Source organism: Chiroxiphia lanceolata, chromosome 6 (assembly GCF_009829145.1).
Source record: "Chiroxiphia lanceolata isolate bChiLan1 chromosome 6, bChiLan1.pri, whole genome shotgun sequence".
Classification (NCBI taxonomy): Eukaryota; Metazoa; Chordata; class Aves; order Passeriformes; family Pipridae; genus Chiroxiphia; species Chiroxiphia lanceolata.
Window position 1 is genome coordinate 44474015 of NC_045642.1, and position 18635 is coordinate 44492649.

General features: G+C 41.7%; 1 protein-coding gene across 4 annotated transcripts in view; it reads right to left on the minus strand.

The window, feature by feature from the left end:
• The window catches only part of STON2 (stonin 2), a 72824-nt gene that overhangs the window by 31306 nt on the left and 22883 nt on the right, over positions 1-18635 (minus strand). The window lies entirely within an intron of this gene.

The following is an 18635-nucleotide window of genomic DNA, read 5'->3' on the forward strand; positions in this document are numbered from 1 at the left end:
CATCCTCCTCGGCTTTACAACGCGGTGCGTTCGTACCAGTGCAGCAGGCGCTATGAACAAGGCACAGGACATGCCGATTTAATTGCATGCCGATTCCCTTTTTAATCACTAGTTCTCGGAGGACCAAACGTCAACCCCCTGCCTTATTCTACCAGTAGCGCTCAAAACATCAAACTCTGCCTCTAAACAAAACTTTCCTAAGTAAGTGGTATCGCGTTGGAGGATCCCTAGGATTTCACGGGCTGAGACGTTTCTCCCAGTTTCTCCTCTCTCTGTAGTATCAGCCATCCCTCCGCCTGCCCTGTCGCGCATCGGTCCCTCCGCTGCAGTACCTTGCTTCTGAAAGAAGTTTAAGCGCTCCTTCTCCTCCTCCCACCGATACAAAAAACTAAACCCAGACCGCCGAAATGAACGGATTCTTTCCTCGCTGCACCTACCCGGGGCTCAGGTCCCTTCCGCTCTGCGGTCAGCTGGGTTGGCTGTGTCCCCGGGCCCGTGTCCCTGGTCGTCCGTGGCTACAGGCACCCCGGCAGGAAAGGCGTCCACGCCCGCGCCCCGCTCGCCGGAGCAGCAGCCCCGCTCCCGCGCCAGCCAGCCCGCCCCTCTCGGCTGGGCAGGGCGGGGATATGGGGAAATGTGCAGGTTGTGGGCAGATCTGGCACACCCAGAAAAGTAGGAGGTGGGAGACAGATATACAGGGAGCAGCTGGCGAAATGGGTGCCGAACTTCACGTTAAACCCCGTCGAACAAAACCCCAAAGTTTTGGAGATCCTCCTCCGTATAAAAGCTGCAGTTTTGGGGGTGAAACTAAACCAAACTCCCAAACATTTCAGCTGATCACCTTGCAGAAATGCAGCAGGCTGCTCCCCGTGTCAGCAGCTGAATCACCGTGTCCAGTTAACTCTTCAGACACCAGCTGGCTTTAGGACTGGGATTTCCTTTTGTCCTCTCAGGCGAACTGTTTTGGATTTACTTCAGGATGGGTAAATACAGAGATAACTTTTAAGTGCAAAGTACATGTCACATTTTAAAGAACTCAGTCAGATAGCCAGTCATTTTTAATCTCCTTGGAAACATTTTCCTATGTTTCTCATAGTCACAGACATGAGTCTCTCTGATACTAAAGGATTGAAATTAGGGGGCGGTTTCTGATCGTTGGAAGGACATGAGATTCTAGTGAAGTCTTAGAGATGGAAAATAAAGGGCATAAACCCCCAGTTTTTAAACACCAAGTAAGACAAATTTATGACAGCGATAACAGGATACGTCCATTTGTGATAGCAGGGGATTAGACTTGATCCAGGAAGTTCTTGGCAATTCTTCCCCAAAAAAGCCACATGAGAGAAGGAGACCGAAGCTACCCACCAAACAGCCAGGTCCACCAACACAGAGTATTCCATCTGTCAAATACATCTCTAGGTCTTCCCAATTGTCCTGGTTCAGCCTACATTTTTTCTTTCCCTGCCTCACCTCTGCCCCAAGCAGTTCAGCTGTAAGACTGCAAACCACAAGGACAATCTGTCGGCGCCTCTGAGAAACAGCCAACACACTTCTGCTCTGTTGTGACATTTTTAGGGTTATTTGAGTTTTTCTCATCTCCCCTTAGTGATTACTATGTAAAAACAAAATATATGTGGGATTTTGACACACTGAAGAAAACAGATAGATTGTTTGAAGGCAAGGTTATCTGGATAATTGGGAAATCATGCCAGAAAGTATCTGGCTTACAGATAAATTATTGATTTAAATAATTACCTATTAAATTAAATCAGTAGACAAATAAATCTAAGCACACTGAATTAACCACAGAAGGTAAATGGATCTTTGGTTTGAATGGTGGAGTGTGACAGGGTGCAGAAGCTACGACTTCTAGGTGTTGGTACAATGGTGACTGAGAATTAAATGATGGGGGGGGAGGGGTGGCACCTAGATAATAGAATGAATGACTACCTGATCAGGGACTGTAGGGACAACTGTGTGAGTCTGACGGGAAAGGTGCTGAACAGCATGCAGCAAAGCTGGTGCCTGCCAGCCTGCAGAAGAGACATGACTGCCTTAGTAAAGGGATACATTTGTGTTGGCAGGCAAGGGGTCAGAATCAGTGGTTAGATGCCTTTCTTCAGAAAAAAACCCCAAACAAACATATTAGGAGTGACCATGTACTGTCCCTGCTTGTGCCAGCCTCTGTCTAGGTCTTTGAAAATTTGAGCCTATACTACTCATATGAAATCGGATAATTAATGGAAAGGCAGGAACACTTGTTTTCTAATATCCCCGAGTCTGCCAACCATGAAGCTATCCCTTATGTAACACTGTCACGGCTCACTTCCTCCTACACCTTGTTGTAACAACTTCATGTAGCAGGCAGGGCGTTCTCTATCAATGTAAGATAAAGCACTTTTTGTTTCACAGAGGCTAAAAATTCCCAGGCTTACAGCAAGTTGAGGCTAAAGCAGAATGAGTTGGAGAAATTAGCCCAAGGACAAACTGCTTGAACAAAAACTTTTAAAGGTGTGGGGTTTAAACAAACATACTGGCTGAGAAAGATGAAAACTCAGACCTGTTTTTGTAACTTTCCAGGTGAAAAATGTTCCTTTTCTCATTTTATCCTTCTCCTCAGCCAAGGGAAACCTTTATGTAGATGATTTTGTCTGCTGTTCTGCCTGTTGCCTTGATCTTTTTTTGTGAAACAGCCATGTAAGATGAGCAGGGAGATGAAGTCATCTTTCCCTAGACTCCCTCTTTTGTTTCTTGTTCCCAATTAGGGTCCATAATTAATCTGGCCACCACCACAGAGCACTGCATGGGGTGCTGGGATGTCATGGACATACTGAAGCAAGCTTGTTTCTCAGGAAATAGGCTTTTTTTCTCATGGGGCGTTAGTCTCTTGACCCTTTGTCTAATATTAAAAAAACTTTTGAAATGTGCACAGTAATTAACTCAAATTGGGGATAGAATCAGATTTGTGGGAAGAAAAAAAATCTGCTTTCCAAAAAATACATGCACTATAATGCTGTTGTTATCTCTAAGCTGAGAGACTCTCAGCAGTCTTTCAGCAACTCTCAACAGCCATTGTGAAAAATGCAAAGCATAAACTCACTCCAAAATGCTTGTTAGGGTGGTAACTCAGGCTCTGCTTGGCTGTTGGAAACCTAAGTTCAACTCTCTTTTTCTTTACACAAGAGCTCCACCTGAGCTTCACGTCTCTAATCCTAGAGAAGGATCCTACCCACCCTGCTTTTGCCAGTTTTGGTCCAGTCTGTCAAAATCCCACCTTGTACCTTGATGGAAGGTCTGTCAACATCCAGTATGGCCGCAATACTTTTCCAACAACCCCTACAGGAAAACTAAAAACAGCTGATAAATATTAGGTGTCTAGTTCATCTCTTCTAAGACTGTCCTTCTGATGTTTGACACTTCTCTGGCAGATGGTGTTGTAGATAGTCAACCAGTGGAGCTTTTAGTGCTGGGGCCTGTTTGGCAGCCTAATGGATCTTGTTGTAGAACAACTCGCTGAAGAGTCCTAAGTTCTCCCAGCTACTCATGAGAAAGTCTACTTTCCATCACACTTCATATTCATAATTCTTTTATTCATATTCACCCTTACAAAATATGAAAGCTGGATGAAAGTTCTGTTTCAACTCTGTTTCCTCAGGCCTTTCAAGCACAGATAACAGATAAGGACTTGCTCTTTAAGACTATCTTGTCACTGCTGGCCTGTGTTCATCCCGAAGCAGTTGAGAAAGAGAGAAGGAACCAAGCCCAGCCTGTACAACTCAGCTGAACACTGTTCATGGTCAGCAGCATTTGGCTTGTGTTTAAAATTTATCTTGTGACAAGACTTCTGAACAGTTGCCATTTCAGGATGCTTTTCTTGGGAGAAAAAGATGGCAAAATTAAAGCTCAGTTGTCCAAAATTGGTTTCTGGAGCATCATTCTGGTAGGATAAGATGGTTTAGGCTGGGATATAACCAAGGCAAAAAAAAGCCACATAGGGAATGGAAATCAAAATACATTAGGAGAAAGATTAACTGAAAGCCAGATAATCCTGAGCTATGTAACGCATGGCACAATCCAGGCACTAGTCAGAGCTAAATACAGCTTCTCATAACTGAAAATATGAATAGCCAAATCCACTGATACCTGGGAGATCTTTGAGACATAGTCTCTGATGGGTTTCTGCTTGTTGCATATTTCCACATGCCTGAAGCAGCATTTTGCTGGTAAGTATTTAAGGTCTGTGAGAAAAAAAATGTGTAGAGAAGTTCCCAGGTCACAGACCACCATCCAGTTGGTCCAGTTCTCATGCTGGGAACTCTCAGAGAGGCCTCCTTCATTCCTAAGGGTGTCCTAATCACGCCTGCCATTTAAATCATCAAAACCTTGCTGTGGTTAGAAATGGATCCCTTCAGATGCATCTCCTTCCACAAGTGACCAAGCCCTTCTCTGACTCTGAGCTGCAGGTAGGAGCTCTGTCCCCCTCTGATGAGGCTGGGTCAGAAGAGTCTGAGAACGTTATTTTCCTCACATACTGGTTGGATTCCACCTGACAGAAAATGTTTCTCCTGATACTGTGAAGCAATCTGTGCTGTGGGCTGAGGAGACCAGGATCTGTGTGCAAAGGGAGGGAAGGGGTGGGCAAAAAAGCCATAAGTGGAACTGTTAAGACCTGTCTGATTGAAGACCCACTCAGTTGGGTTGGTTTGATGCTTGCCCATCCCTTCCAACAAAAAATGCAATTAAGATTTTTGTTTGATGTCCTGCAAGAATCTACAAATAAGAGCATGTACACATGCACACACACACACATATATAGAAATACAGATAATTATATGCATAGACACACGGAAAAGAGAGCACACTGACTCATCTGCTGCTTGCTTCCACTGCCTTTTGACTTTAAAACACAGAAGAGAGAAAGGCTTCAACCAGTGCATGGGGCAAGAAATTTGAAATCTTAATTCCTGGCAGTAATGAATGGAAATCAGATCACTCCCTCTAGTTCAGTAACACTGAATGGAACAGAGACCTAATCTGAAGAAGCAGTAAAACCAGTGCCTAAGTAAATGCATCATCCTCAGGATTTATGAGTAAGAAATACAATTTAAAACTCTTGCCTTTCATCTTTCATTCTTCTGGAGCAAAGCAAACTCCGACTCAAGGAAGTTGGAGTATGCTCACGGAATTACGTATTTGTGAAACAGCTCCTAAGGCTTTAATGACTATTATAAAAAGCTGTCTGCTTTATTTGGTATTATTTGTAATAACTTTATCTTCAAGTGAAAGGTGATTTTTAATGAAAGACTCATATGTAGTCTGCCATGTTACACAGAAGTCACATCTATTATAACTTGCTCCTGGTAGGAAAAAGAGCTGGTAAACATATGGACCACAGTGTTTGGAAGTTGAGAAAAGCCTCAGTCACCTTAATGACAGACACATTGCATAATTGAGTTTCTTTATACCAATTTAGAGGAAATTTTGTCCTATTACATTTCCTATTAGGTTGCCAGCACACAGCACAGATAATGCAGAATGACTATGATAACTGGGTGTGACCAGCTTTATCCCCATCTGCCACTCATTTCCATGGGATTGGGAGTTACACGGCTAAAAACACATTCTACTGAATCACTTAAGGAATCCTCCAAGTGACTTACCCCAAGAACAGTAATTATAGCAAGGGACAGCGTGACTCTACCTTGGCCAAAGAGATGAGCTCCAGAGCTACTAATTGTGTTAAGAACGTGAGAAGCCAAACAAAGGCTTTTCACATCTGAGGCATCACGGTTGATTTGTCTAGGTCATGGTCTGAGTGGCTGATGGAGACAAATTCTCCAGCCCAGCAACACAAAGTTTAATAAAGACTTGTTCAGTTAGCCTTATTAGCAAGGAATTCTGCAGTGCCTAAGGAGGAGGGGTTGCTCTGCTTTCAATAGGACACAAAGGGTGCTAATTTCTAATCTCTGCTCCATTCTTTAAAATTCTAGCCAAATTATAAAGTATGAGAAGCTGAGAGGAAAAAACCATGCAGTTGATAAAGGCAGCCTTTGTATTCAAACTTCTGCAGAAGAAAACACAGAGTAGAAAATTACGTTGGAGGATTTTCACTGTTTGCACCATCTTACCTCATCACAGGAATTAAAAATTACTTTATCCTTAAAGTTCTCAACAGCCTTGCCATTCACCACAGAGGACAGAGAGATAGCACGAAACATACTGTGGCCATAGTTCATTGTTTCAGTGATTCTAGCAGTTATTTTTCAACAGAATTTGTATTTTCACCATTTTCACCACTTGTTCACTGTTTTGTACAAGTGTTGTCTTGAAATTTACTTTAAAATCAACTGTACTGGTAGATTCAGCATACAACTTGGGACCATTTCTGTATTTTCACTGTAGTGTTTTCCTCTTTTTAAATATCTTCCCTTTCGATTGTATGTAGTCAGCATGGAAACTGACTTTAAACACATTGCAACGCCAGCTCCACTTACATGAAAAAATACAGAATATAGCATTTTCCAAAAAGAGCTGTGATATTTTGTGTTGAAGACTTTCAAAACAAAAAACTAAAGGAATATATAGGGAGTGTAAAGTTCTTGCATTTTTCAGAAAAATAGAGAGGAATATTTACCTCCTGATGATTACTAGGCAATTAGACTAAAAATGGCAAAAGAATTTGCTTTACATATTCATTTTGGTTAGATGACAGGCTTGGTGCAAGCCTGGCAAATCTGGCTGTACCATGTGGCTCTCTGGCCTGTTGCATGGTTACACTGTTAAGCATAGTGACCAGTTGCCTCCAAAACTTGTTCATTGACTTGAGTGGCATTTTCCCAATTTATGCTAATTTAAGTGGGACTAAAGTCATAGTGTTTGAGTATAGAAAATAAAGATTTATTTTTCTGGGGGGTGGCAGAATGATTTAATAAAATTTGAAAAATGAAAATATCCAGAAAATTTTCATCCATAAAACTGAGTTTTAAAGATAACACACTTTTTTCATGCAATAGTAGAAATCCAGATACAAGAGTCAAAGTTCTAGAGCACCATACAAAAGAGAAAATGGCTAGGGAAAAATTGCAGATTCCTGTAAGGTGTAAAAATTATCATCACTAATGAAATCTAAATGACACTGCAAGGCACTTCAGTGTAGCATTAGCTATTGCTAGAATTGATATATATTTTCTCAAAGAGTACCATTACTTCATTACTTTGCAACAGGGCTACTGCAATTATCCAGTCAACGAAGAGAAATTTAAGTTCTGAAGTAGAATATGAAGAAATTTTTCTGCATGCAGAGGGGCCTTCTGCCAAGGAAAGGGGAGTGACAGTCCCTTTACCCATTTTACCTTCCCTGCCAGATGGCAAGATGCAGCAGGTCACCCACTAGAAACAAGTTGAAGCCACTGTCATCACAGTTCTTAAGCATTTAAGTTATTTAAAATTGCAAAGGAATAGAAGTAGAGCAGCACTCAGAAGAGGAAAATATACAGGAAGAGAGAAAATCCTAAGGTGAAGGAAGGGAAAAGGGACCCTGTGGGTTAAAGAGCTTTCAGAGTGCTGGAAGCCAGGAGGCTCAAGAGCCTCCTTGAAACTTTTCTGTAAGGCAGAAGATGGGCTGGAGCATAGGGATTAAAGCTGTTCACTATTTAACATACTAAGAAATAATTCAAACACAGAAAAAGTATAGCCTAGCCATCTGTCCTTATATTTTCTTTCTTTTCAGTTCTTTCCTGGGAAAAGAAATCAAATCAAGAGGCACATGAGCTGGTTTTCCAGGTGCAGCAGGAGAAGCCTGATGGGACCTGGTCCCATGGTGTTTGACTTGAGAATGATCCAGGAATCAAGAGGTTAATCTTTGCTCACTGAAGAACTCCTCCTCTCCCTGCCATCTAATGAGGAATGTGTTGATTTCTACTGACCTGCTTTTCCTTTTATCCAGCAGACAAGGAGCTAGTGGCTCTGGCAAAATCCTTTTCCCTTCACACCTGTTTGCTCCATTAGTTCAGGTTTGGGTTGTTCAGACATGCGAGACAAACTGGTTTTATTCTGTGGATGCAGCTGGACTGTCAATCTCAGTAGAGCACAGCTCACCCTTTAGCCCTAGCAGTCCCCCAGCCTCTGCCAGATCTGGAGTAGCTTGGCAGGGGGACAGAGGGCAGAGCTGAAGCCTCAGTGGCAGGTGGCAGTCAGCTCCTCACAGGTACAGGGTGGCCTTGAAGGGTGAAAGCACAGCTCTGAGTGTGCCAAAGCTCTGCATTACAGCTCTAGAAACCAGCCGTGCCCAGTATCCTTTACTACAAAATTCCTGCAAAAAACACACTGCCTTAATGTGAGCACACAGAAGAAACTGCATGGCTCTTCAGCATGCAATTCTCTTGGTAATTGAATCACCTGGTGCAAGTAGATCACATTCAAGACAACTTCTCTGCATTTCCTTAACTCCCTTGCCCTCTCCATAGCCCCCCATCAGCATCCACTGTGCATGAGTGTATCCACACTGATGCACTCACATGCCTTGCCTCTGACTGCTCTGTTATTGAGAAGCCATCTGGTGTTGATGTCTTAACTAGTGGAGCACTGACCTCTCCTAGCTAACCTGCCTTGACCTTTATGGGAGATCAGTTCATCTGATGCTGTCCATTTCTGGACACATATGTGACTAATCAAGAAATCAACTGCTCTTCATGATGTTTCAACTATGCTATGACACATAGGCTAGTCCCTGTAATCCTGGGACACAGAAAAGCCAAAGGAGCTGAAGCTGAGTCATGTAATTTCAAACTGAGCAGAGATCGAAAGCATACTTTGCAGGGTTTGATCACATCATGAGGAAGCTCTCACAATGCTTGTTACATCTGAAGAATTTGCGGTGGCATAGATTTTAGCAGAGACGTGTGGTCTTAGCAGAGCCCTGAGAACACACCCATATTTTTAATCCATGTCACTGTGTCTTCACTGCTTTTGTAGCCATGCTAATTTAAACAGAAAACTGCTCATGAGTGACACAGTCTGTATTTTCCTTAAAGCCAGATTTACCCCGAAAGCCTGAGGTCTACCATCAGCAAGGACTGATCTGTGTGTACAACAATAACAAGTACACAGCTCTGCTGAAACCTCTTCAGCTAAGCAAGTTTTCAAATACAGCCTTTAAAGCAGTGCAGTTTGGTGGCTTTACCAAGAAAAGTATAATTTACTGATTGAGATGAAGATGCAAGATGAAGGCTGTGCAGTCCAGTCACAGCATTGCTGAAGAGACACACCAACATTCAAAGAAAGGGAACAGTGTATATGCAACTGCGTCAACAGAGTGAAATGCCTTTGTGTCTCTCCCTTCTTGGAGACGAAGAACTCAAAAGATTTGTAGGGAATCCTGCAGGTCTCCCAGGATACACCATAGTTCACACTAATAATGTGTTGCTGGAGGCAACCAAACCTGAACAAACAAATCCGGGGGAGGAGGAGTGGTGGGTTCATGAAAGCAAAGCCTCCAGTAAAGCCCCCCTACTTCTTTTATGTAAACTTTCCCACCCAGATCCTAATTCTGGCTGGCTGGTGAAGGGCCTGCTGCAGAGGAGGCTCAGCGAGGCACCCTGGGCTAACCTCGTGTCCCACTTCCTGAGCCAAGTGACTGCACTGGAGGCAGCGCTGTGCAGCCCTGAGGCACAGCAGAGCGAGGAAGCTGGCACACTGGCTGGCACACTGGCTGGCGTGACAAACACACTAACATCCCCCAGTTGTCTGCTCTGCCGACCAGACCATATGTCTCTGTACACTGTGTGCTGTCATGTGCTCCCTTTCCATCTCAAACTCTCCTGAAGACTCATGCCTACCACAAAGCATACAAATGCATGTGTAGCGGAGCCAGAATATTGCAAGCAAAAACACATAGAAATCCTTGTGCTTCCTGCACTGAATGAACATTTCCGTTGGGCTTCTCAGGAGGAGATCCAAGTTTTGGCGAAGAGAATCAAGAATATTTTCGGTGCTTATGCAAGAACACTAATTTCTTTCACTTCATTAAAAACTGACACTTTTCTTACCACACATTTGCTGTAAGAATATGTATATCTCCCCACCACACTCACCATTATCCAACCACATAAAAATTGTTTCAGAAAAAGAGGATTACTTTTAAATTCTAGACTTTTCTGCATGTGGATAATGGCCTAAAGCTTGGCAGCTGCCTGTGCTAGATACCTATTCTTTGTGTAGAAAAAGAATTGTACAGATTTTTTTAGCTACTATCAGATGTCTGCACTTAATGACAGTATGGGATATATCCCATCTTTTCTAAAGACTCGCAGATCCACCAGATCAGTCTGAACACAGACTCAGAGCTACCCTGTTCCCTCTGGCCATGTCAGTGTTGCTGTGGAGAGTCATTCTCTTCATCTCACCAGAAAACAAAGAGTTTTAAAGATCCATTTTAACATAACCTGAAACCTGTGAAAGTGGCAAGTCTAAGCTTACACATTATCTGCATTTCAGATAACAATCAAAACAGCTACTTGCTGAAACACCCACTTCAACGTGTTCATTTTATATTATGAATTACCCTTTGTTAGTAACCACTGATCTTCTCTTGTTCTACACTGCTCACTTTTCGTATGGAGCACTGAAGACACCTAAGTGTTATCTGTCTGTGCTGCTCATACATTAAATTATTCCATTTCTCCAAAATCTGCCTTAAGATGTTTCATGAAACAATGCATTTTTTAACTACTATGTTTTTGAAAACAAGCAAAAAACCCTAGGCTCTGAGCCAAAAGGTGTCTATTACAGGCACCTATCCTCTCAAATGTATTCACACTGAGATTTCAACCAGTGAGGAAATTCCTACAGGCAGTTGGACCTCACAATCTCAGTCTACACTCAGCAAATTTATGCCTCTTCTGAGTGCCACTGTGTATGTTTAAGTCTGAATATATAAAGGCAGCTAAAAGTAAAAACAAAAAGGTAGCCAATGGTACCTGACAGCCAGTGTGGCAGATTCCTGGCTGCCCTGAACCAGGGATGGAGATTGCTTGCTCTGCCTCCAATAGCTGAATCTTACCTACCACAGCCTTCTGGTCCTTAGACCTGTCCTGCCAAGGGTTCTCCTGCAAACAGCAGTTCCCACACCCCTAACAGTTGAAGGATCAGAAAGCCTCTGGATCCTGCTTTTCTCAATTTTCTTCGTCTTGCTTCTTCCCTGCAGCAGAAACAGGCCTCGGCCCCAACTCCTCTCCTTTTCCCACTCTCCACTATGAGGAGCCAAGCACGGGATGCTGTGGAGGCAGGTACTGTATCCTCAGTGTGGTGAAGTAGAAGGAAGTAAGGAAGGGAAAAGAAGTGCAGAAAGAGTGAAAAGGAACTACTGACCACATCCACAGCTCCTTGGCACATCAGACCCCTCATCCCCATGGAGACCCTCTTCCCACCATTGGATGCCCCTGCCCAGCTCCTCTCCTCACCTTCCTCACTTGAGCAGAGCACACAATATGTGGAAATATGGTTGTGCCACTGCACTAATGTAAGTGTTGAAGATTTATTTTTTCCCTTCACTCCCAGATATTAGTTTAGTTATCACGCAGGCACTAATCAACACGTAAATCTGACAGGAAAGGACCTTGCCCTAATCTTTGAATTTTCGAAGGAATTTTAGCTTCATCCCTTGTCTAACATTTAAGCCACCAAAATGAGAGATATTTTTGTTTGTGACAGAGATTTCTTATTTTGTCAGTCTCACTGTTTAATTCTGCCCTACAACTAGAAGTCTTATTTAAGATAAAAGCCCAATAAAGCCAACACAGGACTAGTCGACCTGGAAAGCTGGGTCTCAATGGGTCCTACCATTCTCAGAAATAATCTTCAGTGGTAATGTTACATCCTGGTGCAAAAGCAAACCACATATATGCATATAAAGAGCAGGGAAGTGGGGCTGCGGTGATAAAGAAATATTAGTGCATTTAGATATTGTGCCAAAGCTAATGAATATTTTGCCCCTTCTCTTTAAGAATGATGATGCAGAGCACAGCGATAAGGGTGCAGGAGGAAGGCTAGATAACCAAAAGAAGGGTGTGGAAATGGAAATTAACATTAATGAGGTAAGAAAATATTTTGGAGAGGTTACTGTGCTCAGACCAGGAGGTCTGATAAACTCCCTCCCTAAACTCTGAAAGAACTGACAGATGTAGTTACAGCTTTCATTAGGAGGATTTTAAAGGAATTGGTTCAGATGGGATTGGTACCATACCACTGGAGAGGAGCATATATAGTAACCATATTTTTAAGGGGTAAAAATTGCTCTGGAATATAAAAGGCTGACTGCAGTAGTATGCAAGATTTTGGAAGGAACACTTGAAAAGCAGAAGATAATAAAGAGGATGGAAGCTAGCTTTAAAAGAGATAGTTTGTTTCAGTCAAACCTGAGATTTCATTGACAACAAATTTTCTAGATAAAAAATAGATGTGTCTGTACTAGAAAAAACATTTAATGTGGTCCTAACTGGGAAGGACTTAAAATGGAGATTGATACCAATATTAAGACAGAAGTAAAAACCAAGCTAAGACAGCCATTGAATTTTAAGAGACAGGTTAGAGGAACTACAATTAAAATTTCTTTATTAACTTTATATGATTAAGACTATGTTTATCTATTTTTTAAATAATTATCATGGCACAGAAAGGAACATGCTAAGGGTATTTGCTGAATACACACAATTAGGAGGAACTGGGTATATAAAAAAATTTTGAATATCATACTGAAAGGCGTGATTCATCTTAAGTACTGGGGTCACAGAAATGAGATGAAATGAAATAAGCAATATACAGTTCATTATCAGACATTTAAGGTCAGATATATTTGTTATAAGGAAGGAACTCATTAATTACTTACGAGAGAAAGTGATCTAGTATATAGACAGTCAATTTTAATATAGTGAAAGGATACTTCCCTGATGCACTGGCACAAAAGGAAATAAGATCCCGGGATGTACCAAGGAGAGAATCCCTGAAGACGGTGACACTAATATCTTGATATCACACTATGGTGAGACCTCAGTCTGTGCACAGTTTGAGTCACCACATACCCAAAAGACTAATTCAAACAGCAACATGAGCTAAGAAAAGCTTTCTAGGGTGAGGAGGAGAATGGAGAACCAGCATACTAAAGAGGTTGTCTCATTCAGTTTAGCAAATGAAAACAGAGAGAGAGAGATAATTACACTGTATAAATATATTAAAGGGCTTACACTGGAGAGGGCAAAAAGCTATTTGAAAGACAATATTGGCACAGGAACACATGGATAGGAAATGGTCAGGAATATGTAAGTGAATCAAGCTCACTAAAATGTCTACATGAGAAAATATATCAACTCAATAAATTGTTGACCAAAGTCTGCACGTAAACAGCATAATTTCTACAAAGCCTGTAAGGTGCATGAGGACACAGAGCTACAGGACATATGTTGACAGGATCTCTAATCTCCTTTTAGGCACTAAACTAAATGGCTAGATTTGGAGAAGAGCACATTGAGCTGCAGCTATTTGAAAATTTTGTCAGGCTGTTACGGGAATAGTTGGGACACAAGAATCTTGGAAATAGTTTGAGGTGCTAAGCCCAGATCTGGAATTCTTCACCAAAAGTACTGAGCTCTTCTAATAGTTTTAAAAAATTGAGTTCTAAGTGATTACTTCACATCAGTCTCCATGAGATTTACTGCAGTACCACTAGGGTACTGGTATCTACGTCACAAAACCCAGGATCACAGTTCTCACTCTTGCTAACCAAGATTAGAATGAAGAAACAGTGTGATATCTCCTCTTCCTCTTGTGTAATGTGCATAGTCATAATGCAAATACCAACTTATATATGTTCTAAGATTAGGCAGAGTATTCTGGTTGCACATGTCAAACATAAGGACAATTAAGGCTAAATTGCTTCTAATAAGAGATGAACATGGTCATTAAGTAAGGTTCATGTCATATCTGTACTCCAGCATTATTTCGTTTGATCAAGGCTAGATAAGCTAAAAACCAGAGATGCTGAAGTAAAGACATAAAGCAGCAATTTACCTGCAGTACTATCATTCAACTCTGCTCATTTCCGGCTTGAAAGAGCAGAAAATGTTACACTTTTCCCCTAACACCAGACTGAATAAAGGAGGCAGAAGTTCTGATAAAAATGGACCTTTATCACAAGTTTCTAAGTGGGCACAGGAAAATAAATTATCGACACAGAAGCTGAACGTTTTGTTTAAATGATTCTGTACATTGTTCTTCTTTTGATAAACCTGCTTCCCATTCTATCCCACACTGTTCTTTGAGATGATGACTCTATAACTGATCCCCTATAGGCATCCATCATGACTTTTCCAATTCCTGTGCTGCACAGTCCAGTGATTGCTTGAGCCTTTCTTAGGTTTCAGATGATATCACAGTAAGAGAGAAACAAGCAAATCTATGCATTTGGGCATCATGAAATTTCTCATTCTTACTGCTGCCAGCCTTTTCACTGGCTGTTTAAACTGCCAGTTCCATTCAGCCCCTTCATATTCAGACAGGAAATTCCACATGAAACTGGGATCTCTAATCAAGAGCACATGCAATAATTTACAGCTCCTGTTAATTAGTGCTACTGCTGAAGCCTTGCTTGCTTCTCTGCCACGTAGAATTGACAGCGGAAAATGCCAGTTCTCAGGTGGGTAACTTCACCCAGTGGTGAATCCTGCTGCTGTTCAAGAGCTGCAGAATGGGGCTCCCTGGGGTGCAACCAGCTCTGTGGGGCACCGGCTATGTTGCTGAGCAGTATGAAGCTGGGGCAGTGCTGCACCATTGCTACTATATGGTTACAGTGCCATTTCTGCCTCTGCCTGCCACACGGCAGTTAGGGGTCACACATGTAACCTGCTATCTCCAGACATGCAGGTGTTCTCAGAAAACAATAACTTAGTGACTTCCTCGGTATCCCAGTAGTCCTAGAGATTCAGGAGAATGCCAAAGAGAACAACTGGTCAGCAAAATGAATGGTTAACATCAAACATGGTGTAGCTGCAACTTTCCCAAGCTACAAATCACAACAGCAACAACGGAACTAGCAACAACACACCTAAAATTGCTACCAGGAAACTTATGCCTATACATAGACATACACAAACATAGTTTTATTATATAATAGATAGACTCTATCATATATTCCATTAAATTTATAATAGATTATACTGTTTACGAGCTACGTGTATATATATATATATATTTCTTATATACATATTGACCATATATAATTATTTTTATTTTATACACAAGTCAATATTTACTTTTAATTTATATAAATAAAATCATTTTAGAGAAGAATGGTGAAATGCAGAAATCCAAATCAAGTTGTGAGGTATTTCTGCACAACCTCAGAGCAGATCTCAATGCTTCCAGATCTATAATCACAGTTACAAGAAGACCTCCCCCTTGCTCCTCTGACTTGTAGATATTTGGCCTTTTTAGAAAGTTGAGACAGGCATCTGCAACAGAATGAACAAATACTTGTATTGTATCAGTAACAGAGATGTCCTGTGTTACTTATCTTGCAGAGCACAGCACAAAGGCCAAAAGTTCCTCCTTCCTTTCATGGTTATTGATCTAAGCTGAGCGACATGGCGAGGCATGTAAGAAGCTGAGGCAAGGGGCCACTTCATCAGCACCAAATACAGCTTCACACACTGTGAAACCCTAGATGTTGCAAAGTGCTTGCTGTTATAACCATGTAAACATGCCCACATTTATTGGCTAGATGCTGCAGGCTGAATAGCCCCTCGTGTGTCAAAGATGAGGATAATATCAAAGGCTTCTTGGTGCCAGAGTTCAAACTAGCATAGGCAATAAAGTGCAGCATCTTCTAGCTGTACTTTGATAGAAAACTAAATGTTTTTCAGCTCTGCTCATGCAACATTTACTTTCACCGCTATGAACTCTGCTGCCTTTACAGGACATTGTGCTTATCCCAACTCCATCAGTCGCGAGGTTTTCTGCAGTCCCCTGCAAGGGTAAACTTTCAGTTTGGGATCATTTGGGACTCTCTCATCTTTCTCAGATATCTTCCTAGGCCATATCTTGCATAAACACATGCACTAGATAAAGCTCAAGCCCATGAGACTGTTTTACACTCAAATCTTATGCCAGTTGTGAGAAAGTTAATTCCCAGCCAATTTTACCTCCTTGGAGCCTGCCAGCCCTGGACACCAAGACGTGCATTCTAATTGCTGTGAATTGTCCCTGGATATGCCTGCAGTTAGACCTACCTCAGGCTCTCATCTGCTCCCACACAAAACCCTGTGCCCTGAACTCTCACAGGCAGTTGATGTTTAAGCATTTTGCATGCAGGATAGATTCAAGGCAAGTGGTGAAATTATGGAACAGAGTATCTTGGATTCTTTTTTTGCTGTTCAGGCAACAAAAATTCACTATGGTTAAAACAGTTATTTTAACTCAGCATCTGACTGCTTAGTAGAAGTTTTCATGCTTTTCTCATCACCAAGTTTTTCTTGCTTGAAAGAGTATTAGACCCAAGCTACTTTATAGACCTGCTTCTTCACCATCACTAAGTAGATCAAACATTGATTACTTATTTTCATAGGGTTTTTCAGCAGTGAAATTAGTCTGAATTTTTTTTCTTTTCATCAAGTTTGACCTTGGAGTCAACATACTGGCTAGCAGCCAATGTGACTTTATCATCAAATAGAGTATGAGGATTCCACTCTTTTCCTTCATGTTAAAAATACATGCCACTTCATTGCCTCGAGGAAGCCTTCAAACTCCACTACAGACTGAGGCAGCCAGTCCTTTGAGAAGAGAAATAAAAATCAAATGCTTGAATCAAGTCAGGTTTGAAGAACTGAATTTCTGGAGAGAGGTGGAGAGGAAGGAGAGAAGAAAGTGGTCATTCATTTTTTTGTCCACTTATGCACTGTGAGGGTGGGATGAGGGTAGAGTGAACAACAGAAAAGCAGCCACAACTGTACAACAGTTCCATGGCCACTAGGTTCTCAGCCCCCTCACCTCCATAAACCTTCCTGATGCCAGCAGCTGCCTCAGGGGTGGGCTCTGAGGCATACCAGGAACAGGACAAACAGATGCACTTTGTTCATGCTGCCCTTTTGTAAACTCCACATCTGGTGGTGGGAAGACTCAATATATTTCATACTTCAAGTTGGAGTACCATTAAGGTAGTGTACCTTATGTTTTAACTAATTACATAGCCTCGCCAATATTACCTACTTTTTTAGTTTTAAAAATTTATAGGTGACTGGAACCAGTTTTTGTATCTGTCTTGGTAATAAATATGTCAATTTGTGACTGACTGAGAAAGAAACAGTAAGAAGGTTGCACAAAAAGCTTTTACTGAAGTATCAACTTCACTTTCGGCCATATATAGGACATAACGCCATATGCATGCCAGGCATATACAGCCGCACTTTTGCCTTTGACTTTTCTATATGATGCAAAGTTATATATGGACTGGGAATCCTTCATTCCCCTTGCTCAGATGGAGACAGCCCCAATGACAACAGTGATCCTTTGGCAACCTATACGAAATCAGCAGAACAGCAATAGCCAGCACATACTGCAGATGAAAAGTACTACACTTCATCCTAATAGACATGAGCTCATCAGAACAGAACTGATGCTCATGTTGGCACACCATGCCACCTTGCCTACTCTACCTTTCTACCAGTGGTTTCCAAACTCAGAGGTACAGATGAGCAGATTATTCTAAAATAAAAATAGTCAGACAGATTGTTGGTAACTATTATTTGAAGAAAGAAATGCCTCTACTTATCCAAAGTTATTACTACTTCTCCACAAATCCTTTGTATTAAGCACTAAGTCAGTACCTACTATGCTGCTGTTTATAAACCTGCCTTGATGTCCAACCCAGCTTCACTGAACCATTAAATAATACTCCTTGTAGGTGATGTATGTATATGTTTCTTATGAAAGGGACATATGACCTCAGCTAGGCTTAGGAATCCATTCTCCCAAAACATATCTTATTTCACATGTATTGTCACATTCACCACCTGAGAGAAAACACATTAAATATCTCACATGCCTGAGCTATGGTGACACCAAAGAATCAATTTTCATCACCAAACTGGGTAGCTACTAACCTTCCTCAACTTGGGTTGAACAGCTTCCAACATACTGCAGGTGCTTCCTCCTAGAGCTATGTATTTTTTTTTTTCATTTTTATGTCCTGACATGTCAGCTTTTTTTATGTGCTGTGAAAGTCAACTTTGTCATTCAGGAGTTCCCATCATCCCAATTCTGCATGACACAAGTGGCACCACTCTGCTTTATTTCTCCTGCTTCAGAGATTACCTAGAGTACCGCTGAGGAGCAATGAGCTACAATGCCATGTAGCACATTTTCCCATCTGAATGTAGCCCTACATGGTCAGATATAGGACCCTTAAACGGTTGAAATCTGCTACTGAACCACCCTCTGCCATCTCCTACACCCTCTCTGCATTACTGTACAGTAACAGTGCAAAGCACAGTACAAAGAATGCATCCAGTAAACAATCTGTGTCTTGGCACTCACTGAAACAGCAAGGGGCATGAAGAGCTGGACCTTCCTCACCTGAATACACCGTCAAG